Raw genomic sequence first — 25,927 nt, 5'->3', positions numbered from 1 at the left:
TTTGGAGCCCAAGAAAATAAAGTCTGTTACTGTTTCCATTTCCCCCCCCCATCTATTTGCCATGAAGTGATGGGACCAGAGGCCATAGTTCATTGCATTCAGATGGTCATGCACAGCCTCAGTGAGTTCTTTAGGAAGAGTCACACTAAGGAGCTTCATTTATACTTGGACTTGACTTAAGTAATGAGACTTTGGTTGGTCTTGCTCTCTGTGTGTGTATTTTGCACGTAATACGAGTCCAGAGGCAGCCTGAATCTGGGCCCTGTAACTGCTTGACCGATAGATATGAGGAAGTGACATTGTGCCAGTTTTTGGGCCTAGACCTGAAGACATGGGCAGCTTCTACCTCCTGTTTCTTGAGATGCTTATTCTTGGAATCCAGCCACCATGTTGGGAGGAGACTCAAGCTGCTCTGCAGAGATGTTTTACTGGGGGAGGAACCAACAGCCAGAACAGTTGCCAGCTAAGGGCGACTCACCTTGGAAGTGATAGATCAGCCCCAGGAGAGCAGCCCTGGCTCTTTCCAGGAGGGGCAAGGATGAACTCTCCCTCCAGAGCCCTGCTCAAGATCAGGTCCATGGGCACAGTGAATTGCTGCTGTTTTAAACCGCTAAGTTTGGACCAAGTCGGTTCACAGCAGTAAGAACTGCACCAGGCATTGTGTATAGGCTTTTCACATATTTTCTTACTTAGTTCTCCTAAGAGTGCAGTGCCACAGGAATCATTTCTCCTTCTGATGGACGGGAAAAGGGAGGCTCAATGATACAGTAACATGCCCAAGGTCATATAAGTAGTGAATGGCAGTATTGGGATTGAAACTGAGACATATTATATGATCCCTTTAACCTCTAAAATGCTGAGTAGCACAGGGCTGAGGTCAGACAGCCATGCAGCCATTTAACAGATGCCTGCACAGCGCTTTCTATGGAGAGAAAAAGAAAGAAACCATGATAGCTCAGGGAGGAGACAGACATGAAAATAAAGAAATGCAGCTGGGCATGGTGTGCTGTGATGGCCAAAGTGGGGAACACAACTGTGTTTTCAGTTTTTTCTCTGTAGATTTTCTACCAACATAGATTTATACACGTTTTAATTAAAAAAGCGATAGTGGATTATAAATATTCTATGACATTTTTTTCACATCACTCTATTATGTATAAAAGCCCATGATTTTAAATTGCTGATTGTGATTTATTAAACTGCTTCCCACATAAATGTTTCTAATTATTTTTTGCTATTTCATGCAATATTGCATCAGATATTTATATATATATAACACATCTGTGAGTATTTCTTTAGGAATTCTTGGATCAAAGATAATGATTATGATTTCTGAAGATTATTACCATAAAAGCTTTATCAGTTTGTCCTTTTACCAAGAATGTAGGAAAAAGCCAGTTTCTCCCATATTCCACCCTTATGAACACTGCTTTTATCAGTCTATTAAATTTTTGTCATGCTGATAGGGGAATAAAGCATTATTCTTGTTTTAATTAGCAATTTCCAGATTATCAGAGCATTTCATTTGCTTTTGGACACTTGCACCTTTATATTGTTTGGAATTTCTGGTTTATATCCTTTCCTATTTTCTTTTTATAATTTTTTTTTTTCTTATGGACTTGCATGAGTTCTTTAAAGAGTCTAGATATTACCCTCATTAATTGTTGTAAAGATTTTCTCCAAGTTTGTTTCCTGTATTTTAATTTTAAAAGGAATCTTTTCTTATGAATGCATTAAATGTTCATGATAGCAAATCTTTGCATTTTCGAAATTCTGGTTTTGTCTTGGTTAAAAATGACTTTATCCAAGGTTATAGATTCTCTGTATTTTTGCCTAATATTATAGTCTTTTAAAAAAGATGCTTAATGTTTCAACCCATCTGGGCTTTGTTTTGGAGTATTCTGTGTAGAAGGGAAGTCTAGCTTAATTTTTCTTAATAAATACCTAATTGTCTCCACGCCATTTATTTGTTTAGCCATATTTTTTCCATTGGGTTGTTTCTGTTTCTGGACTCTGTTTATTGATTTATTTCTCTATTTCTGTACCAATAACACACTCTTTTCATTAACTCAGATTTGAAGTCTGTTTTGATATTTAATAGTTCCCTTTGATCTTTTCAAAATGAAGTTCTTATATTTTCTCTTTGTGATGAACTTGAAAATCATCTTGCCAATTCCATAAAAAGTTCTGTTGGGCGTTATTCAGATTGTATTGAATTTACAGATTAATTTGGGGAGAAATTATATCTTTATAATTTTTATCTTTCCATTCATAATGACTGCATTTACCTTATTAAAAATATCATTAAAGAAAGTGAAAGTGAAGTCACTCAATCGTGTCCAACTCTTTGTGACCGCATGAACTGTAGCCTATGAGTCTCCTCAGTCCATGGAATTTTCTAGGCAAGAATGCTGGAGTGGGTTGCCATTTTCTTCTCCAAAAAATATAATTACATTTTGTAATAGAGATTTTTTATCCTGGTTCTCACCCCATAAGCCCTTATTATTTTATTCTTATTGTGATTCCAACCCACATTAATACTTGGGTCTCAATCCTCCAAAGTGAAAGTTGCTCAGTCATGTCCGACTCTTTGCGACCCCATGGACTATATAGTTCATGAATGAATTCTCTAGGCCAGAATACTGGAGTGAATAGCCTTTCCCTTCTCCAGGGGATCTTCCTAACCCAGGGATCGAACCCAGGTCTCCTGCATTGCAGGCAGATTCTTTACCAGCTGAAATGGCAACCCACTCCAGTATTCTTGCCTGGAAAATCCCATGGACAGAGGAGGCTGGTAGGCTACAGTCCATGGGGTCACAAAGAGTCAGACATGACTGAGTGACTTCATTTTCTTTCTTTTCTTTCTTTACCAGCTGAGCCACAAGGGAAGCCCAAAAATACTGGAGTGGGTAACCTATCCTTTCTCTAGGGGATCTTCCCAACCCAGGAATCAAATCGGGGTCTCCTTCATTGCAGGCTGATTCTTTACCAGCTGAGTCACAAGGGAAGCCCAAGGATACTGGAGTGGGTCGCCTATCGCTTCTCTAGGGGATCTTCCCAACCCAAGAATTGAACCGGGGTCTCCTGCATTGCAGGCTGATTCGTTACCAGCTGAGCCACAAGGGAAACCCAAGAATACTAGAGTGGGTAGCCTATCCCTTTCTCCAGCAGATCTTCCAGAACCGGGGTCTCCTGAATTGCAGGCCTATTCTTTACCAACTGAGGTATCAGGGAAGCCTGATGACATCATAACTTTCCTAATGTTGTCCCGGGAAATCCATGGACAGAGGGACCTGCTTGCCAGTTACAGTCTATTGGGTCCCAAAAGAAAGAGCATGATGTAGTGACTAAACAACAACATCATAACTTTCCTAATATTGATCTACTCTTGCATTTTCTAGGTGGATTCTGTTCGGCTATAATTAAAAATAATAATATATTCTGAATTTTATTTGGTAATATATTTTTGAGTATTTTATATCTATGTTCAAACATTCATAGGTAACTTTGACCTATGGCTTCTTCTTTCTTTTGGTCTCGAGCTCACCTTGTCTTCTGGTTTTGGAATCAAAGTGATGTTAACTGGGCAGAATGAGTCTGGATTCTCTTTACTGTTGTGTACTTTCAGATAGATGTATAATTTAAGGATTACCACTTTCTTCAAGGAACAGAAATCCCTAGGAAATATTTGGTCTTGGCGCTATCTTTTTTTTTTTTAAGGATTCAAGTTTGACTACTTTTAAAATCCTTATATAGGTATTCATCTACTCACATTTTCTACCTCTTTTTGGATCAATTTTTATTAATTCATATTTTAATAGAAAATCATGCCCTAGAGGTTGTAAAAAATTTTACATAGTATTATTTGCTTTTATTTAATAAAATCTCATATCTAGAGTTAGGCCCCCTTTCCCATTTTTGCTGTTGTTGCTTAGTCACTAAAGTCATGCTTGCTCTTTTGTGACCCAATAGACTGTAGCTGGCAGGCAGGCCCCTCTGTCCATGGGATTCTCCAGGCAAGAATACTGGAGTGGATTGCCATTTCCTTCTCTGGGGTATCTTCCTGACCCAGGGGTTGAACCTGCGTCTCCTGCATTGTAGGCAGATTCTTTACCAAATGAACCACCGGGGAAGCCCTTATTGACTGGAAGCCTCACAAGATTGGGTTGAAAGAGACAGAAATAGAGCTCCAACTTGTATGGGTAGGAGGTAGGGTGAGAAGGCTATGGAATCACCAGCTAAGTGTTCTTATGGAAAACAAAGGCTGTTACAGGAAGAGACAACAGTCCAGAGGGTGCAGCCAACGTCCACCAGAGAGTCCAGGGCCCTAGAAAGAAACTTTTGCCAGCCATCCATGCAGTGGAGCACAGAATTGCTTTGCACCAGTGCTGACTGCAGCCTCGTGGTAAAGCAGATTCTTTACTGGGCCACCAGGGAAGCCCCATTGTTAGGTTAATTCACATTTAAAATATTAATTCCAAATTAATTATTTGAAATTAGTTATCTATAATATTTCTGTTTCACATTTCAAACAAATCTAGCCATTTAGTATTATTTTCACTAATTCCCCTCTACTCCCCAACCCTGCCGCCTCCCATGTTGAGGTCTTCTGGGATTTTTAAGTTGCAGATTAATGTCAAAAATTTATTTTAATTACTTTTTTTATCGAAGGATAGTTGCTTTACAAAATTTTGTTGTTTTCTGTCAAATCTCAACATGAATCAGCCATAGGTATACATATATACCCTCCCTTTGGAACGTCCGTCCCATCTCCAAAAAATTTTAAAGATATCTCTAAGCGAACTATGTTTTTATTAGTTTTTCTGTTTTCTGTTGATCCATGGGTCCCACATTTTCCTCTATTTGAATTAATTTCTCTTTCCTGCTTGGTTAAATGCATTTGAGGAGGCCTATGTGTGAATCTTTGAATGTCCGTGAAAATGGCTTTGTTTTTTCTTTTCAAAGTTAATTTGGGTAGGAATCAGATTCTACATTCAAAGTAATTGCCCCTCAGAACTTTTAAGGTATTACTGTATTATCTTTTTAGCATTAAGTCTTGTCAAGGAGAAATTTGATGCTGCTCAGAAACTCATTAATTTTAAGTAACCTATTTTATTCTCTCAAAGAAGCACTTAGGATTTTCTTTTATCTTTGAACTTCTGAATTTTATAACAGTAGAGTAAAAAAAAAAAATCAAAGAGTAGGTCTTTTAGAAATTGATGAAAGTTTTAATTCATGTTTCTTCAGCCCTGGGAAATTTTTTTTTGTTTTCTTCATTACTTGTTCGTTTCCATTCCTAGAATTTTTTCTGTTCTCTATTTCTAGAATTTTCATTAGATGGAATTGACACTTCATACTCTTTAAAAAATATGTATTTTCAATTTTTCTCTTCTGGTGATTAGTCTTAACGAATCCCTTGGCTCAATTTTTCCAGGTCAACAAGTTACTGTGAACTTTCTCCGCTCCATATATTTAGTGAATATTTTGTTTCCTGAGTCAATTCTTAAAATTTCTAAAATTTTCTTGTATAGTAGCTGATTCTTAATTTATAGATATGATGCTGCTTCTGTTAGTCACTAAGTGGTGTCTGACTGTGATACCATGGACTGTAGACCGCCAGATTCCCCTGACCACAGGATTTCCCAGGCAAGAATGCTGTACTGCGTTGCCATTTCCTTCTCCAGGGGATCTTCCCGACCCAGGGATCAAACCTGAGTCTCCTGCTTGGCAGGCAGATTCTTTACCACTGTGCCACCTGGGGTTCGCAATAGCCAATTCTTGCATTTTCACAAGATAAAATGTGTTAATCCTCTTCTATTTGCTCCTTAGACTCCATTGCCTTCTTTCTTCTGCTTTTGTGCTCCTCTTTCCTTAAATCTTTGATTCTTTGTTATCGGCTCATCTTCACTTACCTTGTCTCTCTGTGGATGCTCTTTCTGGTCACAGATGCCCATCCCTGGTGCCTGGGGATTGGCAGGATGGGCTGCTGGGAAGGTGTTCAGGCTTCTCTCAGTTTGTTTCTCAAATCCACGCTTCGTCCTAATCAGCCTCACTATGGGCCCTGGGAGGCTGATCTCTGCATCACGGGGCTCCCTTGCCCACTCCCTTTCGGTTGGCTCAGCCAAAGGGACACTCAGCTGAGTCTAGAGGACAGGAGGAAAGACAGGAGTATTGATCTCCTCTTCTCTCTCACCCTCCCTCTGTTGTCCTGGTTTTGGCAGAGGTGGTGTTTCTGCCTAGAATCCGAAGTCCTCCTCTGAGGGACAATCTTCCCCTAAAACTTCAGCTCTTCTGGTAAGTGCTCCATCTGCCCCCCTTCAGGCCTGGGGGAGGTCTTGTTCTCCATTGAGACTCTTGAGAGCTTCATCATCCCTGGATGATTCCCTCAGCCCTGTCTTTACCTCTTGAGATAGTCTATTTGTGAGTATCTCTTTGATAAACTTCTTGAATATGCTGTCCATCTCCTGGAAGCACCCTGATGGAGATGCTGGTGTGCAGCTTTTTTTTTTTTGTTGTAGCTCTTCCATATCCTCTCTGAGATTCTTGGGCTATGGGATTAGTCGGGGAACTCATGGTAACTTTGAGAAATAACCCACAGATCTTAGTAGCTCAATAAAGATTTGTTTTTCTCTCTCCTGAATTTGGGATCCTGACTATTTCCATCGTGGGGCACTTTTGTCTTCCGGGACCCCCTCATAGATCTTCCCTGGATCCTTTACTTTCAGAGAAGAAAGACTGAGGATAATTGTATAGCACTTTCATTACCAGGCCTGGAAGGGGTACATTTCATTGACCCCCACTGGCTAGAAAGTAGTTACATGTTGTTCAGTTGCTAAGTTGTGTCTGACTCTTTGCGACCCCCTGGACTGCAGCATACCAGGCTCCCCTGTCCTTCACTATCTCTCAGAGTTTGCTCAAATTCTTGTCCATTGAGTCAGTGATGCTATCTAACCATCTCATCCCCTGCCTCCCCCTTCTCCTTTTGTCTTCAGTCTTTCCCAACATCAGGGTCTTTTCCAATGAGTTGGCTCTTTGCATCAGGCGGACAAAGTATTGGAGCTTCAGCCTCAGTCTTTCCAATGAATATTCAGGGTTGATTTCCTTTAGGATTGACTGGTTTGATCTCCTTGTCTCAACCGAACTACAAAGGAAGCTGGCAAATATAGCTTTCCTGTGTACAGGAAGAGGAAGATGGCCTTGGTGAGCCTCAAGCCACTTTCTGCCATAGCTTCAGGTGACTGATGCCTCTCCAGCCTGGGGGCCCGAAGTCCATCACTTCAACCTGTTGGTTGCCACTCAGAGCCAAGAGATGTTGCTGCTCCAAATGCAGTGACCTAATTGACCTTTGATCAGTTTTTGCTGGATTTGCCCCTCTTGCCTCTTGGATCCATTGCCTTGGAGCTTGGAGGACAGTGTAATCACTCCTCTCTGTAGAAGACTTCTTCCTCACAGGTGTTTGGTTGTATTTTCCTCCAGCAAATTGATCCTGTCTGGTTTTTGTCTTTCTGCCTTTTTGTCTCAAATTTTCTAGTTAATGTTGGGTACTGCCTAGTGTTTTTCACCCATCTTATGGTCCAGTATTTTAAAAATCATCTCTTCAGTCCTTCATAAGAATGTGGATCAGGAGGGGAACTAGGTGAATATCCTAAGTTTGTCACTGAGTTCAACTCTTCATCTTTTTATGAAATCTGAAGAGTGTGGAGCAATTCCAATATGCAGTATGAAGAAGCTGCTAGGGCTACTTTGTTTGTTTTTTTAATTTTAATTTTTGCTTTATTTTACTTTACAATACTGTATTGGTTTTGCCATACATTGACATGAATCCACCACGGGTGTACATGCATTCCCAAACATGAACCCCCCTCCCACCTCCCTCCCCATAACATCTCTCTGGGTCATCACCGTGCACCAGCCCCAAGCATGCTGTATCCTGCGTCGGACATAGACTGGTGATTCGATTCTTACATGATAGTATACATGTTACAATGTCATGGGCTACTTTGACAGACATCTATTGATATTAAAAGGGTGAGTGATGATATTTTATTCTCATAGTTTCTGGAAGACTACCCCTAGCTCTGGATATTGTAATTTCTAATGCACACACATAAGTTGGGGTTTATCAAGTAAAGGACATCTATGATGGTGATTGTTCTAGAAAATAGGTCATAAGGTAATTGTGGAGGCAGCTGGGCATATTCTGCATGGAGAATGAAATATAGGTGGGGTGGAGACGTATGTTCATTAAAATATGCAGATTTCATGATGCTGTTAATCTGTTGTAGATTTTTAAAGGGGTTGCTATTAAATATTGTGGTATATTCTAGAAATCCTCTTCCCTTTAAAAATATTGGGGCATATGTTTGCCTATGACTGATTCATGTTGATATATGGCAGAAACCAGCATAATATGGTAAAGCAATTATCCTCCAATTACAAATAAATAAATTTAAAATTAAAAAAAATGGGGCTTTTTTTTTGGCCTAACACTGCTCCTAAACACTGCTCCTTGTTCTCTAAGGGGACTGGCAGTGGTCTCTTATCTGGTATGTTTGCATATTTTGTGATATTTTCTTCTTCCTGGGAGTTTTGGAAGTTGCAATTCTCAAAATGGTGATACTCTGCCCTTTTGAAAACAAAATTTTGGTAATGCGCTACCAGGGACCAGAGTGTGTAGAGCTCTGCTCAGGAGAAAGGTGCAAAGTGGAAGGAGTGAATGCCTCCTTCCACAAAGCAGTAACATGATCTTGTTTTGCCCCTCGTATTTTCCTCTCACTGATAACAGTTGGCTGAGGGAATGTGTTCCTATCATGCGTGATCTTATGGGAAAGGGAAAGGGAAGTTCACCTTCCTTTACACATGGATCCATTTATTCCATCTATCCATTCATTTATTCATTTGCTCAAGAAATGTATCACATTCCTTTTATGAGCCAGGAATTATATTCAGTACTAGGAATATATCAGTGAACAAAACTGACTGTCCTCAAATACAACACATGAGCTCATAAATGGAGTGATAAGTGTGGTGACGGAAGATAAAATCGGGTCATTCAATCCAGGGGCAAAAACCCAGCCAGAGCGTCTGATTGGCCACCAGAGGTCACGTGGCCAGCCTTCTCCACCAGATGTTGGAGCAGGCGGGGTGGGGGCATTTTCAGCTTTGGTGGTGATAGGCTATGAAGATAGGCAGTGTCTTCAAACATGGAGAAAGGGTTAAGGTGCTGACGGCCAAAGCCATGGCAAGACTGTCCAGGACAGCCTCCAAAGCTTATATTGAATATGATCCTTCATGTAAATTGGTTCCAGTCCAGTCTAGTCGTGGGGCCCAGGCTTTCAGCCCAGTTTCTGAGACTGCTTTTTTCCATTCACCTCTATTTGGTTAATGTTGTGAGGGGAAACCCTTCATACAGCTTTGTTCTCAACAGTGTTCTAGCTGAGGTTTAGAATAAAAATTTTTTGTTGGGGTGTGTGCTGTGATCAAAGCTCCCATTTTTCACCACACATGCAGTCTATGAAGTATTTGAGAAATTTGCAACAAGGGTATGTTGGAGAAGAAGTCTAGCCTGGCAGAAGGTGTCAGACGCTGGGGTCATTTTGGAAAACTATCTAGAAGAGAAGACACCATCTATGTGCTCTTAGGTAACCACGTTATGGCTGAAGGCCCAGTGCTGGTGATGCCCACAGATGGGCAAGGCAGTCACTCAGTCAACAAGCAAGGAGACCATTCTCATTTCTACTATGAAGTGTTGTCTTTTGTTAAAATAATTAAGAACGTTTTTCTTGGAATTTAGGTAACATTGTACTAAAGCACTGAATGGGTCTGTGTCTTTGCTCTGAAAGGCAAACAGAAGGAAAGCGCAATGTCTGGCACTGTTTAACTTTAAGAGGATCAAAATACTTTAGGACAAAAATGATTATGTTGAAAAATGTAAGTAGGACCATTATGAATGAATCTGTTAATTATTGAAAAAAAAAAAAAAAAAAGAACTGAGTGATTAAGAGTTTAGGCTTAGGACCCGAGGGCTTGGGTTTGAATCTTTGTTTTGCTATAAGATTTTGAGCAAGGAATCGAACTTCTGTGTTCTTAGGTTCTCTTAGGCAAAATAATAATGTCACCTGACTGTTGAAAATTAAATGTGTTATTAAATTTAGCAGGTCTCCTTCAAGATGTAGGATCTTCCCAGACCAGAAATCCAACCTGTGCCCCCTGCATTGGCCGGCAGATTCTTAACCGCCCGACTGCCATGGAAGTCTTCATGGTTTTAAGTGGTTTATATAAACCATACTTACTGATACAGTTAGTAAGTTAGTATCAGTAAATATTACTAAACCATGTTTATTAGCACTAAAACCATATTTCCTATAGAAGTGTTAGCTGTTATCTCTAATGCTAGCCTATGCAAGTTGTTGACATACCACAAATATCCCTAGTTTTCCTTCACAGACATTTTGGATGAGCCATCCATAGATTTATTTGAACTCACTTTGGAATCAGTTTTCAATATTCAGGAAATGAATTTCATTAGGTCCCTCCTCCTGCTTCTCCCTCCTCTTCCTCCTCCTTCTGCTTCTGCCATGACAGCTCCTATGTGTTGAGAACACACTACACACTGAGCTACGGTTGGCAGGAAAATGATCCCTAGAAATGTCCACATCCTAATCCCCCGATCCTGTGAAAAGGTCACTGTGCCTGGCAGAATGGACTTTGGATGTGATTAATTTAAAGCTATGGTGGTAGGGAGATTTTCCAGGATTAGCCAATGTAATCAGACGTGTGCCTATGAAAAAAGTGGGAAGAGCAGACTCAGAGGGTGATTGAAAGATGCTGCAGTGTTGCCTTGAAGATGGAGGGAGGAAGGGGCCACCAGCCAAGGAATGCAGGCTGCCTCCAGAATTTGGGAAAGGCAAGGTGGTAGGATCTTACTCAGAACCTCCAGAAGGAATGCAGCCCCGATAACACCTTGATTTTAGCCTAGTGAGACCATTTTGAACTTTTTTGGTCTTTATTTGTGTATTCATTCAAGCATAGTTGATATACAATGTTGTGTTAATTTCTGCTGTACAGCAAAGTGAGTCTTTTATACACATAGAGACATCATTTTTTTTTTTTTACTTTATTTTACTTTACAATACTGTATTGGTTTTGCCATTTTTTATATTCACTTCCACTGTGGTTTAATCCCAGGGTGTGGAATACAGTTCTTTGTGTTATGCAGTTCAGTTCAGTTCAATCACTCAGTTGTGTCCGACTCTTTGTGACTCCATGGACTGCAGCATGCCGGGCCTCCCTGTCCATCACCAACTCCTGGAGCCTACTCAAACTCATGTTCATTGAGTCGGTGATGCCATCCAACCATCTCACCCTCCGTTGTCCCCTTCTCTTCCTGCCATCGATATTTCCTAGCATCCGGGTCTTTTCCTATGAGTCTATGCACATATATATATTTTTCAGTGTTTTCCGTTATAAGTTATTATGGGATATTGAATATAGTTTCCTATGCTGCACAGTAGGTCCTTGTTGGTTACCTATTTTATATATAATAGTGTGTGTCTGCTGGTCCCAAACTCCCAGTTTATCCCTCCCCCACTTTTTCCCTTTGGTAACCATGAGTTTTTGTTTTTTAATATAAATTTTATTTATTTTCATTGCGATGGTTTCTCTGGTTGTGGAGCATGAACTCTAGAGTGCTTGAGCTTCAGTAATTGTGGCCTTTGGGACTAGCTGCCCTGCAGCACGTGGAATCTTCCCGGGTCAGGTATTGAACTGTGTCTCCTGCGTTGGCTGGTGGGTTCTTAACCACTGGACTTCCAGAGAAGTCCCATACCAGTTCATTTTTGCTATCTGTGAGTCTACTTTCTTTTTTGCTAATAAGTTTATTTATTTATTTTTTTAGATTCTACATATAAGTGATATCATATGGTATTTGTTCTTTCTCTATCTGACTTCACTTACCCAGCATACAATTTTTAAGGTGACAACTTAAGTCAGAAAGTTTTTAAGAGCTGTTGTTGGTACTTAAGAACTTGGGGTCACTTGCAAAGTTTAAAAAAGGAGTTGATGATTAGGAAGCCTTTGTTTGGCCAGGAAAAGCTTTCCCTTTTCAGTCACTTCACTGAAAGGGAGCCTTTAGCTGTTATCCTGAACATGAAGATTCGCAAAACCCAGTGTGGCCTGGAGCTGACAAGCTTGGAGGAGGAAAAGGGCTGCCTTGTCCTGCATGAAGTCTTGAACTCACTTCTCAGCCATCAGTTTCTAAAAGTTTCTCAGAACAGGTGAATGGGCACTGTGAAAAACTAATTTCTGAAGAAGCAACGCTCATAATCTTTCATGGGGACTTGTGTGAGTATTTCTCCATCTTTACAATCAAGAGACCCTTCCTTGAACTCAGACAGATCAGCCTCTGATTTGGTCTGATTCCAGGGTGCCTTGTGTTTGATGAGTGATTGCTCCATGATATCTCTGGGTTTGTGGCTGGTTAGGCCCAGGTAGAGCAAGGGCAGACATTTCTTTTTTTTTTTTTTCTTAAAAAAAAAAAAAGTTATTTATTTAATTTAATTGGAGGCTAATTACTTTACAATATTGTAGTGGTTTTTGCCATACATTGACATGAATCAGCCATGAGTGTACATGTGTTCCTCATCCTGAATCCCCCTCTCACCTCCCTCCCCATCCCATCCCTCAGGGTCATCCCAGTGCACCAGCCCTGAGCACCCTGTCTCATGCATCAAACCTGGACTGGCGATCTGTTTCACATATGATAATATGCATGTTTCAATGCTATTCTCCCAAATCATCCCATCCTAGCCTTCTCCCACAGAGTCCAGAAGTCTGTTCTTTACATCTGTGTCTCTTTTGCTGTCTCACATATAGGGTCATTGTTACCGTCTTTCTAAATTCCATATGTATGTGTTAATATACTGTATCGGTGTTTTTCTTTCTGACTTACTTCACTCTGTATAATAGGCTCCAGTTTCACCCACCTCATTAGAACTGATTCAAATGCATTCTTTTAAATAGCTGAGTAATATTCCATTGTGTATATGGACCACAGCTCTCTTATCCATTTGTCTGCTGTTGGACATCTAGGTTGCTTCCATGTCCTGGCTGTTGTAAACAGTGCTGCGATGAACATTGGGGTACACGTGTCTCTTTCAACTCTGATTAAGGACACACAGTTTTTGTGAATATGATCCCTTCCCCTCCCTTCCTTAGTCTCCTCCCCACAATATACTTTTCATGACTCTCTCTAGACTCTCCCTTATTGTCTTCCTTTTCTGTTTCTAAGATGAGGCTCACTAGCTCTTAAGGCATCACTTCGCTGGCCCCTGCCTGTTTCTCAAGCTTGACAGTCCTCTCTTGGCATTCCTGGATGAAGCTGGGCTTCCCTGAGCGCCCTGCTGCAGGCCCTTTCTGCCCTACTAGGGGAAGGAGCCGAGGGTCCTGGCGCAGTGACCCGGGCTGCAGTCGATCTCCCTGTCAGCCCTTCTGGGTCTGCTGCACACCCAGGCCTGTCGCTGGCTTTTACCAAGTCATGGAGCCCCAGCCCCTCCCCGGGGAACTTGCCTGGTGCTCGGTATCCCCGCTCCCGTCAGACGGGCCCTTTCTGTTTGCCCTTGACAGCCCTCCCAGGGGCTGGCGTGTTGCCCCTGGATCAGAGTCCGCTGGTGGGACCCCATTTATCTGCCCTGCTTCTCTGATGCTCTTTGTCTGCCCCGCCGCCTCCTAGACTAGCTCCTGCTGCTGCTTCCTCCCTGCTCCTGGTCTAGTTTATTTGCTGGAAAACTTGACAGTTTGCCCTGTTGACAAATGTGCCCGTTCCCTCACCTCATTCCCAAGCTGTCTGCCTCCCCTGGTGACTCGTGGCTGGTTGCCAACCCTTTGGGACACTGGGTACTTGCTGGACTGGATTTGGAGGCTGAGTCTGCCTGCTCCCAGGGTCTCTTTTACCCCGTCTCCACCCCAGTGACTCCTTCAAGTTCCAGGTTGCGTCCCTTCAGATCCCTTCCATCCTATTGCAGTTAGCCAGCCTTTACCCATGCAGCTCATACCTCCAAATCTCACAGCTGTTTGGGTTCGCGTTTTCCTTCCACACTGCCTCTCTTTCCTAGATTTGCTAATCTGCCTTCTCAAGTGGGGTCTCTCTTTACTGGCGTTTGTTTAGAGGCCGCGTGAGGCATGCTTTCTCAATGACTGTCCCGCATGGTGTTGCTTCCCCACTCTATTGCAAATATGCCACCAAGGACCCTCATGGCCACGTTATTGACAAAACTCCTGGCTGCATCTCAGTCCTCTTTCTCTCTTCCCACATCTCTTTCCGGCATCTAGCATCGTGACCACCTGTTCATTCTGGAAGCGCCCTCTCCCCTCGCCTTGGATGGGGATTTGCCCTCGTCACCTCTTCCCGGCACCTCTAGCCGTAACTACCATTACTAAATTTTCCATAGTCTCTCCCCTCTCCCTTCCATCTCAGGGATTTCACGTGTCTTCTAGGACCTCTGCCTTTGCTCTTGTGGTGAAGTGACATGTAGTTTGAAGCATGGAATTCACACACCTGTACACCCTGCTTCACTGGCACTCCAGTTTTGTATTTCCAATTTTAGAGTTGAAGGGGGATGTGAGAGTTTCCTGGAGCCAGCAGTGTTTTTATTGTTATCGTTGGCTTTTTACCATTACATTCATCCTGTTATTCCTCTCTTTCCCCAGATCAGGAACCTGGGACTCTTTCATTTGATTCCTCCTTTCTCCATAATTAACTGATTAATTGTGACCACTCTGCATGGCATGCAGGATCTTAATTCCCTGACCAGGGACGGAACCTGTGTCCCCTGCAGTGGAAGCGTGGAGTCTCGACCACTGGACCACCATGGAAATCCCCTCTTTTCTCTCATTTAAACAGCAGCATTTTAATGATACATCCCTGCCTTCTTCTTCATTCTTTCATTGTAGAAAAACAAAAGAACTCCTATGCGCTGGAGTTTTTGCTCTGCAGCAAGAGGTCAGCCCACTGGACTCTGAGTCATTGCTGATTCAGTAAGCTGGAGACAGTCTGCAAGAACATATACACACGTGTAACACGCACACACACGCACACCTGCGTGTCCAAGTACATGGGTGAATATACTGAATGAGGAGAGAGATAGGTTCTTTGTTCTCCTGGAGTTTCCTCTACAGTTTGTATTGTCCATTTTGGTGCTGATTCCTGGGACTCAAGCTGTCATTTACTGCGATGAGCTGTCACCTGAGGTATCCCACTCATGGACATGCCCGGGTTTCCTAGAGTTAGTGATGCTGCGGCTGGAAGACATGGTGGTTGGAACACACTCCTAAAGCAAGGATGTAACTTTAAAAAGATACCATCTGGCTGTGATCTCTCAAACTAAACAATAAAGTAGTACTTTGGCATTATTATTATTTTTCTTTTTAGTTTGCTTTTTATAATGAAAGTAACTCTGAAACTTTGAACGCTGTTCATAACAATCATATAAACTCTTTTACCCAAACCACCAGAACAAAGTAGCTAAGTGGAAAATACAAACAATCTTGCTTGATGTGTTCAGCATCTCGTTTAGATCCACAGGACATAACCTGTGTAAAGGTTAGTACTCCCTGATCAGTGAAAAGTCTTTATAACACTCATGAACAACAGCGCTGATTCTAGAACACAGGGATTCTTTCCTAAGCCAGTGAGATTTCTATTGTGTCAGTTTGACTATTATTATTTGATGTGTTTGTGTGTGTGTGTTAGCATGCTCAGTTGTGTCCAAATCTTTGCGACCCTTTGGATGTAGCCCTCCAGGCTCCTCTGTCCATGGGATTTCCCAGGCAAGAATACTGGAGTGGGTTGCCATTTTCTACTCTAGAAGATCTTCCAGACCCAGGGATCAAACCCATGTCTCCTGCATTGCAGGTGAACTCTTTACCCACTAAGCTATCAGGAAAGTTTGCCATGCTTAATCTATATGTTTAATCCATTGGAGGCAGTTGAACTGTGAGATGTTTCCATCATTTTGGCAAAGAAGTTTAAGTAAAATGACCATATGGGGCAATGGAAAGCTTTTGAGAAGAGGATCATATGAACGAGGAACTGCTAATCGGATAAAGGAGGAGGAGAAGTCCCAAAAGAACATCCTGTTTCATTGTAAACAGAACCACAGTTTACCTGGAATCTCTGCGTGTGTTTATTCATGGTGCAAACTCATAATCTGTGTCCCAGTTCAGTTTATTTCACTTCTAATAAGTTTGCCTTCCTCCTCCTGGCTGATGGCAAGCACTGTCTGGCTCGGATGATAAAGTTCTTGTTGGGCAGACCAGTCCTGCTTTAATGAGCTTGGGCAGAAGCCAACATTTAGGTCAAGTTTGAGAATCGAACTGACAGGAAAATGTAATCTAGGAAGGTCTGAGGCTGAATGCAGGAGAGCCCTCAGCAAAGCCAGATGTAGGAACTGATTTCTTCTGCAAGTGTGTGATTTTCAGCATGACATCTAGTACCATAGCCCTCTGTCTTGGATTGTTATTCTTTAGCGGAGAAAATAATCTTTCTGTGTGTGCTGAGTGTTCCCAGCCATAGAAGATCCCTGCACTGATGTCTAGATATGCAGAATGACCAGCTTGTTGCTGGCACTTTCTGCCTTTCTTTGTCATGTCACTTCAGTGATGAAGAGCAGTGAGGACTGTTGCATCGAGAAGGCTTGGACCAGGATCTTTTCCCTTTAGGCAGGCTGGTAAACTTTGTCCTCACAATGATTCAATCAATCAATTCAATCTTCAAATTTCAAGAAGTTACTTGAAATTCTATCATCTCAAACCTAACACCCACCTGCTGATGGACCTGATAGTCAGGGATCCAGGGATCCACACCTTTTCCCGAAGCACACTTGGGGTTTAGATAGAAGTGGGATTTACCCACATCCTTCTCTGTTTCCTATCTTTCCTCCTCAAAAACCACATGGCATTGCTTACTTATTTCATTGGTTACTTTTAGGAATATTTTGAATGAGTCATTTCTCCTCCCCCCTCCCCGCCCCCCCCAGTGGAAGACCTATCATTATAGGTCGGTTCATCATTCTAAAAAGTTATTAATGAGGAATGGATAAATTAGGAGATTGGGATTAAATACCCACACTGCTATATATAGGATGGGCTTCTCAGGTGGCTCAGTGGTGAAGAATCTGTTTGCCAATGCAGGAGATGCTGGAGACATGGGTTCCACCCCTGGGTCGGGAAGATCCCCTGGAGAAGGAAATGGCAACCCACTCTAGTATTCTTGCCTGGGTAATCCCATGGACAGAGAAGCCTGCCATTTCCTACTCCAGGGGAACTTCAGGCCTGAAGTTGTTATCCATTTGTGTCTAATCAGTCTCTGGGGATCTCACAAATCGCTGGATAGTGGGTAGTGGGGCTGGAGGTTTTCCCAGGCGGCACTAGTGGTAAAGAATCCACCCGCCAATGAAGGATATGCAAGAGACACGTGTTTGATCCCTGGATTAGGAAGTTCCCCTGGAGTAGGAAGCAGCAACCCACTTCAGTCTTATTGCTTGGAAAGTTCCATGGATGGAGGAGCCTGGCGGGCTACAAGCCATGGGGCCGCAGGGGGTCAGACATGACTGACAGACTAGGCAGCAAAAACGGGCTGGAAGCCCTAAGCCGTACAGCTTTCTAGGTCTAATCCAAGCCCTGCATTATGCTGATGAGAAAGAATTTGAAACAAGTTTAGAATCCAGATGTTCTGCCTTGGGGTCCATGTCAGTGCCTGCTATATCAGGGGCCCCCAAATGGCAATGATCTCAATCACCTGGGTGCTTACTAAGCATGCAGATTCCTGGGCCACTTCTATGAGACTCTGGTTTTAATAAGTACTCTGAGTCAGCACTGTACAGTCACTATATAATGTGAGCCATATGTGCAAGCTAAATTTTTCTAGTGATCACATACAAAAAGTAAAAAAGGACAAGTGACATTTTAGTAACATTTTACTTAATCTAGTATAGCTAATTTATCATTATGCCATCATTCTAAAAAGTTATTAATGAGGAATGGATAAATTAGGAGATTGGGATTAAACATCCACACTGCTATATATAAAATGGGCTTCTCAGGTGGCTCAGTGGTGAAGACTCTGTCTGTCTATGCAGGAGATGCTGGAGACATGGGTTCCATCCCTGGGTCGGGAAGATCCCCTGGAGAAGGAAATGGCAACCCACTCTAGTATTCTTGCCTGGGAAATCCCGTGAACAGAGAAGCCTGGTGGGCTATAATCTATGGGGTTGTAAGAGTTGGACATGATTTAAACAAAGCCATATATAAAATAGATAACCATCAACAATATATTGTATAGCACAGGGAATTATACTCCTGTACTATAGGAGTATACTCTACACAGACACAGGGAACTTTACATGTCTTGTAAAAACCTGTAAGGGGAAAGAGTCAGAGAAAGACAATGTCTATAGATATATATGTCTTTTCTGGTGGCTCAGATGGTAAAGCGTCTGCCTGCAATGTGGGAGACCCATATATATATAATCACTGAATCACTTTGCTATGCAACTGAAATTAGCATAACATTGTAAATCAACTATACTTCAATAAAAAAATACCAAAGAAGTTATCAATGAGTTATTTGACTCTTTTTTGGTGCCTAATCTTTGAGATTTAGTGCGCATTTTCTAGCAATAGCACGTCTTAATTTGAACTAGCCACATTTCAAGGGTCAAAAGCCACAAGTGGCTAGTGGCTGTCGTACAGCACAGTTGCAGACCTGTAACTATTGCTTTCCAGTCATTGGAGCTCTTCATCAAGGTATGACTGCCAGCCAAAGAAGTCCCGCCCCATTGCTCAGTACACTCAAGCATCTAGTGTTGTTAAGTTCAAAATCCAAGTGCCGCACCAGGCAAACCATGTTAAACGTTGTGGGCTACAGCACGATTATAGACAGCGATGTGTATTCACAGCAAATATGCAGGAAAACATTGGCCTTCGGATGACGCAGACATCTTGAAGCCACACGCCGCTCATGTGCCTCTGATCATGCGCGTTTGCACATGTAGACTGTGGTGCGAGCACTGGCAACTATATGTGCTGAAGGCACAGGCAGCCAGTGAAGGGTTTCAGTGGAATTTTCAACCAGAAGCAGCGGAGAGTTTTTCCAATTCAATCTGTAAGCGCAGTTGGGGGATTTTTGCACATGAACCAACTTGTTTGGCTTGACAAACCTTCTCTGTGCTCTGTCCCTGTCTCAGTCCCAGGCTCACAAAGGTGCTCTGTGTGTAAATGTGCAGGGAGGTGGTAGGAGGTGCAGAGAAGTTCAAGGCAAACTTTTCTGAAAAATGCATCGCCAGGAAGCCAGGGTGGAAATACAGGAAGGGTCCCTTCTCTCAGCCTCCGCTCCCCACCAGAAGTGCTTTTCAAAGGCTTGAGGGTGGAACAGCATTAGAATTCTGCCTAATAAAATAGATTCACACCTCATGGGGATACATTTCTGTGTATATGTTAACATCATTAATTAATGTAATGAGAAATCAATCCAATTTTCAAACCTGGACCTCACTCTTTGAAAAGGGTGAGTGAAATTCCCTGAGTCTGTGTGAAGAACATTGAAGGCTGCTGGCCCAATGGTGAAGCAGGAAGATTATCCTTAGAACTGGAGGACACTGAATCACCCATTAAGGCTATTGTTGGTCTGAATGGGAGGTATTTTGGTGGATGGGTGGGAAAAGCATGTTTCTACCATTTGGATACATTCAGGGTCTTGGATTTGGCAGAGGAAGTTTGATTTTAAGAACTAGAGCGTGAGTCATCTTCCAGCCCAGGGATTGAACACAGGTCTCTGGCATTGCACGCGGATTCTTTGCCAGCTGAGCCACCAGGGAAGTCCAAGTTATCTCCAGTGATCCAGTGATCCTTAAATGAGCTGCAAGCTGAGCAAAAAAGAACAAGGCAACAGGCAGATTCCATGGCTAATGGGGCTGGAGACTCTTAAAAGGACTTCTAAGATATATGTTAAATGATGATTTTAAATTTTATTTTAAACATAAAATAGAACCCCTGATCTCCTTTTAAAAGGAGGGTATGATAGGAACCAAGCATTAGAAAAAAGAAATGTAGCTGGGAGAAGAAGTTCTGTGAACTCTTTGGAATCCTAAAGGAAGCCTGGGGACACCTGCGCACCATGGAGGAAAGTTCTCAGTGGCTTCCATGGCAGTGAGGGACTGGGAGGCGGTCAAGGGTGGATGAATCAAAGGAGATGCTCACAGTTGAGCTTCCTGCAGATGGGGCCAGAAACTGCCCAGAAGCGCCCTGAGATTTTTGGCTTCAAAACCACTGCTCGGAGTGTCTTAGGATTAATGTGAAGGCAGTATGGCATCCCAGGTTTTCCCACTTGGGAGTGTACGCTCTACCAAGTTGACCACCCCTCCGCCTGCAATGCAGGAGATGTAGGGTTCAATCCCTGGGTTGGGAAGATCCCCCGGAGAAGGAAATGGCAACCCACTCCAGTATTCTTGCCTGGAGGATCCCATGAACAGAGGAGCCTGGCAGACGACAGCCCATGGGGTCGCAAACAGTCGAGACACGACTTAGCGACTAAAGAAAGAAAAAATGTTGAGCACGGGGCACTGGGGTTTGAGCAGCCCGAAGCCCTGGAGTCTTAATTTTTACTTATTTATTTATTTAGGGCTGTGCTGGGTCTTAGTTGCTGCTCGGTTTTGCTCTAGTTGTGGCGAGCGGGGGGCTACTCTCTAGCTGCGGTGCCCGGGATTCTCATTGCCAGCGGCTCCTCTTGTTCCGGAGCACAGGCTCTAAGGTGTGTGGGCTTCAGTAGTTGCAACGTGCAGGCTCAGTAGCTGCAGCAAGTGGGCCCAGCTGCTCTGCAGCACGTGGGGTCTTCCTGGATCAGTGATTGAACCCATGTCGCCTGCACTGACAGGCGGATTCTTTACCACTGAGCTACCGTGGAAGCCCCAGGCCTGGAGTCTCTTCAAGCATCATCGTGCTGCTTCGGTTTTAACCTCTTGCCACTTCACCGTTCAGTAAGTTGTAGCAGGGGCTTCCCAGGTGGTAAAGAACCTGCCTGCACTGTGGGAGACCTGGGTTCGATCTCTGGGTCAGGAAGATCCCCTGGAGAAGGGAATGGTAGCCCACTCTAGTATTCTTGGCCTGGAGAATTCCATGAACAGATGAGCCTGGTGGGCTACAGTTCACGGGGTCACAAAGAGTCGGACATGACTGAGCGATTAACACACACGCTAGTCGTAGCAGAGCCTCTGATCCAGTCTAATGTGCCCGGAGTGAAGCCTGAGTGTAGAACAACCTGGAGAAGAGACCCTGAGGGCAACAGTAGCAGCCGCATCCTCTGGGGAGGCTCCCTTCCAAGGGGGGTGTGTCCAAGCAGCTGAAATGAGCCATCTCCTCTTCCTTCTGCTGTTGCTTGTCTTTCTGGGCTCCAGATGGTCCTGGCTGAGACAGAGAAAAACAGGGGCAGTAAATAGCCTCTTTCAAGAGAGATAATTTACATGTTTTCTGCCAGTGTCCTCTGTTTCTCTCTGTGGACCTTAGAATGGCCCGAGTTCCCTTCTCCTTTTTTGGAAGGGAGATGAAGGTCATGAGCATGCTTTGTGGAAAATTAAGAGCTTTATAGAAGCCCTGGAACTGTTACCTTGCTGACTGGCATTTGTTTCTTGGGGATTCTTGACTTTTCTCCATGACTGGAGACACCCCAAAGGCAGACTGTGGCATGAAGGCCTTCCTTGCCACTTGACACTCTCATCTCAGGAAGGCTCGGTCCCCTTAGGAGCACTGATGTCCTGGGGAGGATCTCTGACAGTTGTGAGCACTTGCTGATTGCCTTTAGCTATCCATCAGGGCAGCTGGTAGTTCTCAGTAGGTTCTAAGTGGTTGTAAAAACCTTTGAAAGTCTATGATCCTTGATATCTACAGTATTTAAAAACAATTAAAATATACTTCCTTGACAGTGTTGTGTTACTTTCAGGCATACCACACCATGACTATACATATATTTTCAGATTCATTTCCCTAATAGGTTACTACAAAATATTGAGTATAGTTCCCTGAGCTACATAGTAGGTCCTTGTCTGTTTCATACATAAATATTTGCAACATTGAGGAAAGTGCCTGGGGAGGCTTCCTGGGCAGCACAGGCTGCTCTGGAAGCATCTGTGTGGTTCTCCCAGGCTTCCATGGTTTGGCTCCTTGCCTGTGTTTCTAACTGCCTGGTGGACAGTTCCACTGAGGGGGTCCCAGTTCCTACAGGTCCCAAATAGATCCCACCTCTTCCAAGTAGTGCTAGTAGTAAAGAATTCTGCCAGTGCAGGAGACCCAAGAAACATGGGTTCAACCCCTGGGTCGGGAAGATGCCCTGGAGAAGGAAATGGCAGCCCACTCTTGTATTCTTGCCTGGAAAATCCCACAGACAGAGGAGCCTGTGGGCTACAGTGCATAAGGTTGCAAGGAGTCAGACATGACTGAGCATACACATACACCTTCTTCCAAACCTTTTTCTCCTTTCGTGGTAACTCAGATGAATAGCCTCTCAATCCTCCCCTCCATTCTGCCTGGACATACTGGCCCCATATTTGACTCTCACTTGCCCTTAAAACGGGTAGCCATGTCTAGAAGACTAACCTCCACAAGTCTCTTGACTGTGTCTCTTTTCTCCCCATTGCCATCTTCGTAGTTGGGGCCAGTATGAGGTATGTTAGGCAGAGCTGATATGACGAATAGATCTCAATGCATAAAGTGATACACAATTCACAGATGGTTGGTTTTTGTTCACCCAATAGTACTGGGTGAGTAAGCCGGTCATGGTGTGACTGTGTGCACAGAGCCATTCCTTCAGAAATTCAGGCTGATAGAGGCTTCGTCATGCTCACTGGATTTCCAAGGATACTCTGAACTCAGTGCCAGCTGGGAAGGAAAAGGCAAGGAAGGGGTGCCCTGGAGCTTGGATGGGAAGATCTGCTGATGAGCCCATCACTTCTGCTCACATCCCATGTGGTCACAGCCAATTGAAAGGAAGGCGATAACCTGAACATCATCAGCCCTGCAGGCTTCCTGTTCCCTTCGGAACAATATCCTTAAGGTGGCATTCAGAGGCCTCCACAATGTGATTTGGTCTACCTGGCCAGCCTATCTTCTGCCCTAAGCCTCCAACAGCCTTGGCCAGCCCTGGCAGATCCCATGCTTCTCCTGGAATGAGCCTTGCATGCTGGCCAGCCTGTGTCCCTGCTCTGATCAGGGTGTCCTTGTTCGTCACTCACCATCTGAGTCCTGCTCATCCTTTAAGAGGTTCAAGGGCCACTTTCTTCCTGAAGTCCCATCATGCTGTCCTCGACTGAAAAGGATTCTTTGCTGCTGTCTGCTCCCTGCTCATACAACTTCTCCAAAGCCAGAGGAGAACTATATTAGGTCATGCTTCCTGTTACAACTCCTCGTTCGATCTCTTGCCAGAATGAAATCTGAGTATTCTGCCCTCCTCTTAATGCAGAATAAGGCCAACACACTAAAGCATTCATCACCCATTTTTGACTGGTATTTCTAGGCTTCATTTTTTGTTTCTCTTCCCCATGGCCTGGTCTGGGCACCCAAGGAGCACCCCTAAGTCCTTTCACATTTCTGGACTTTTTCTCCTGCTGGTTTCTCTGCCTTGGAGCCCGTCATGGCTTCTCCATCACCATGTGAGCCTGTGACCACAGTATGTGATGTGTTCCTCGGCCTTTCTTCTACCACGGGTGTCTCCTTCTTGGGTGGAGCCTGTGCTCACCTCTCTTCTAGTCTGTTATCCCAATAGATACGAACTTCTTGACAACCAGAACATCCTGATAGGTTTTCTGGAGACTTGAGGTGGGCCTGATGTTTGGTGTATAGAAGGATTGAATTGGATTGAGGGCCAACCCCACCAAGTTCATGCTTGTTGCTGGAGGGCGCTGCCATCAGACTGCCTGAATCTAGTGACAGAGCAGTCAGGCCTTCTTGAATGAGCAGTTTCTTTTGTCACTTCATGCCCCTGCTAGGATGGCAGGATGCAAGCACATTTTTCATATATCAAAGAGGGAAAACCCAAATCACATAATGACTTATCAGAGAGAAAAAAAAGAAACCTAGGAAAATATATGTGAGCAATGAAGTTCACATTCTTGAACTTTTTTTTTTTTTTTTTTTTAAGATTGAAGCATTTCCAAAGAGTACAGCCTTAAGAAACTTGGCCCAGGTGTATTTAATTTTCCAGAACAATATACTGATGATTATCATCTGTGAATTCTTAACCCTTGGAGGCCGACACCTACTGTTTGTTAACCACCCTGAAAGCTTTAGGGTTTTTGCCAAGGCAAGAAAATGTGGGGGTTAAAGACTGAGGTTCAGTAAACTTAGAAGGAAAGAGCTTGGGGTAGACTTGGAGTTGGTTCAGGTAGAGGAGATGGAGCAATCGAGGTGGGGTCTTCAGAAGGGGTAAGAGAGAGTTGGATGCGTGACAGCACCTTGCATATTTCATGGGATTAAGGTTTTGAACATTTTCTCAATCATCTAATCTGGGGCAAGAGAAGCATTTCATTTTTATTTAAAGCTTGAGTTTAGAATGCTGTTGTTCTTTTTGCAATGTGAGTTCAGAATATCACATATATTCTTTCAAGTTTAAGTTTTTGTAGGAAACAAAGAAATAACTTTGAGCTCTAGGGCTGGAAAGAAGAGTCCAATAGCTTTTGGGGAAACATCAGGCTTTCTGCAGGAGGGTTATATCCTTGCATTGCTGAGTTTCAGTTCCCACAAGATGCGTCAAGAAAGCTTGGTTTTAAACAAAGGCTCACAAGTGAGAACAACGCTCATATCTTTTTTTTTTTTTTTAATTTTCAAACGAACAAGGAGTAATTTTCCAAACAGAAAAAGTACATGACTGGAGTCCTTTTAGCATTTAGGCAAATATCCTCTGGCAGCTCACAGCTGGGACACAGATCTAGTAGCTGTTCTCAGCCGAGGAATTCTGTGTGGTTGGGCAGGACACACCTCTTCCCATCTTCCTTCTAAAACATGATGTGGCTTTTGCCACACGTCAAAAAACCCCAGTTCTAGTCTCACTTCCTCAGACATCTTGAGGAAAGGCTGAGAACTGTTTTTTCTTTTTTTTCCCCAGTTAGTTGGAAATTTCCAATAGTGTTTAAGATGGTGGAGGGGTTGCATAAAAGATACAAAATGTATGGATATTTGTGAGATCTCCTTATTCATTTTGCAAAACTATAGATGGGCCCAGTTTTGGCACGTTTACATCTTGTCCTAAAAGCTCTAGAATGTTTTGGAATGACATCTACTTGCTTTCTTTCTCTCTCTCATCACCACCCCTATCACTGACCCTCCTTTTGAAACTCAAGATTCTCAGGATGGTGATACGAGAATATGCCTAAATATTTGTACCCTCTCTTTCTACAGAATTTTCTAGAAATATCAAAGGCTAGGCTCTTTGTAGCATTGCTGTAGGACTCTGATCTGTTGTGTAGGAGCTCTTCTGCCATCTCTAGCAGAATTTTGGGATTTTGTCCTATTAGATGCTTGCTATCATTGCCTTCATCCAGCACCATGAAAGAAACTGTTGGGTGGAAATGAGTGACCTTTTGTCTCTGAAAACTGAATTTTTGTGTCTTGGCTGATGTATATGGAGCCAGAATTATTCCATGGTGAGTTTTTCCATGGTGGGAAATATAAATCTCTTGACTGTGAAAAGTGAATTTGAGGGGTGGTTGCTGGAGAGCTTAGCTATTGTATGAGTCTTAGTCTGAGGCACAGGAGGAAGAGAGACAGAGAGAGGAGAGGTAGTCTTTAGATATTTGTTTCAGTTGGGAAATAATGACATTTTATATGCAGAATCTGATATTTACCATACATGGTGCTTTTTGCCCAGAAGGTTCTCAGAAGAATGCAT

At 43.2% G+C, this 25,927-nt stretch overlaps 1 long non-coding RNA gene across 1 annotated transcript; it reads right to left on the bottom strand.

The window, feature by feature from the left end:
* Positions 1 to 20,001: 20,001 nt before the first annotated feature.
* On the bottom strand, positions 20,002 to 23,395 carry LOC132657708 (uncharacterized). The gene is made up of 2 exons (XR_009596239.1): positions 23,277 to 23,395; positions 20,002 to 21,456 (listed from the first exon to the last, which is right to left on the bottom strand). It is a non-coding gene; the product is annotated as an uncharacterized LOC132657708 (long non-coding RNA).
* Positions 23,396 to 25,927: the final 2,532 nt, after the last annotated feature.

The sequence above is a fragment of the Ovis aries genome, chromosome 1 (assembly GCF_016772045.2).
Source record: "Ovis aries strain OAR_USU_Benz2616 breed Rambouillet chromosome 1, ARS-UI_Ramb_v3.0, whole genome shotgun sequence".
In the NCBI taxonomy this organism is placed as follows: Eukaryota; Metazoa; Chordata; class Mammalia; order Artiodactyla; family Bovidae; genus Ovis; species Ovis aries.
The sequence above is the reverse complement of the archived record's forward strand: the minus strand, read 5'-3'. Positions and strand labels throughout refer to the sequence as shown.